The sequence below is a fragment of the Pollicipes pollicipes genome, unplaced genomic scaffold, assembly GCF_011947565.3.
Source record: "Pollicipes pollicipes isolate AB1234 unplaced genomic scaffold, Ppol_2.1 Scaffold_3087;HRSCAF=3621_pilon_pilon_pilon, whole genome shotgun sequence".
Classification (NCBI taxonomy): Eukaryota; Metazoa; Arthropoda; class Thecostraca; order Pollicipedomorpha; family Pollicipedidae; genus Pollicipes; species Pollicipes pollicipes.
In genome coordinates, this window is record NW_023596225.1 from 27,147,525 (window position 1) to 27,148,468 (window position 944).

Sequence of the window (944 nt, forward strand, 5' to 3'; positions counted from 1 at the left end):
GGCGGGGGCGGGGGGAGGCTCAACTCCATCACGATGAGATATGAGTCAAATCCGAGGAGAACTCAGTTTTTTGCATAACTAGGGCTAAATTTTCACTCAGCTCCCAGCCCTGTTTTGCCAAACTGCGACTCTGTGGTGGAAACTCAACGATCGTGGCACGCGACAGAATCCCCACCGGCTTGCTCCAGTTTCAAATTTTGAAGGACTGAGGGTCCATTTCCCAGCAGGCTAACCCAGCCCCCACGAATTACATTGGTCAGGGCTCCTGCGTCCATGAGGATGCCTTTATCTCTCTGTCGGGGTCACAGAATACGCATCGACTACCGTGGTTGGAGAGGTTTAGATTTGATGGGGCATTGCCGAGAAGAAAACAAGAAGGGGGGGGGGGGTAGATAGCGTAACGTTTTGCGCTCAGGTACGGCTTCAAATCATGCTAAGCCTTTTAAAATCGCCCTGAAATCTGAAGCTAGACATCCTTACCTTGCACCTTGCGAGGGCGGGATTTAGAAGACCGCTGGCCCTGCCGGTCCCGTTCACGTTAAGCTTCTGAGTTATTCAACCACATTAAAGCCGGTCTGGAATGATGTATTTTGCATGTATTTCATTAGACGAATTCACATTCCATCATCATTGGCTGTATTCACAGCGCATCAAGAATGCTCTATTCTACGTAACGTCATATATAGTCATTGGCGGGCGTGTTAGCAGTGCAGCACTTTTCTGTTTAAGTCCTCGCAACTGCCGTGACAATAATTGTGCACGCAAAGATTTCGCTTGCGGGTGCCATGCGTGTACCTTATCATAGCAATTGCAAATTGCGCTATTCGTAACGTATAGCACAGCTCTTTGTCATTCGCGTTCGGTCTTGGGCACGCAGATTGACACGTCACATGTCTATGCATTGCGCTGTTTCTATCTGGCCTTAATGAAGTCGCGGAAAAAAA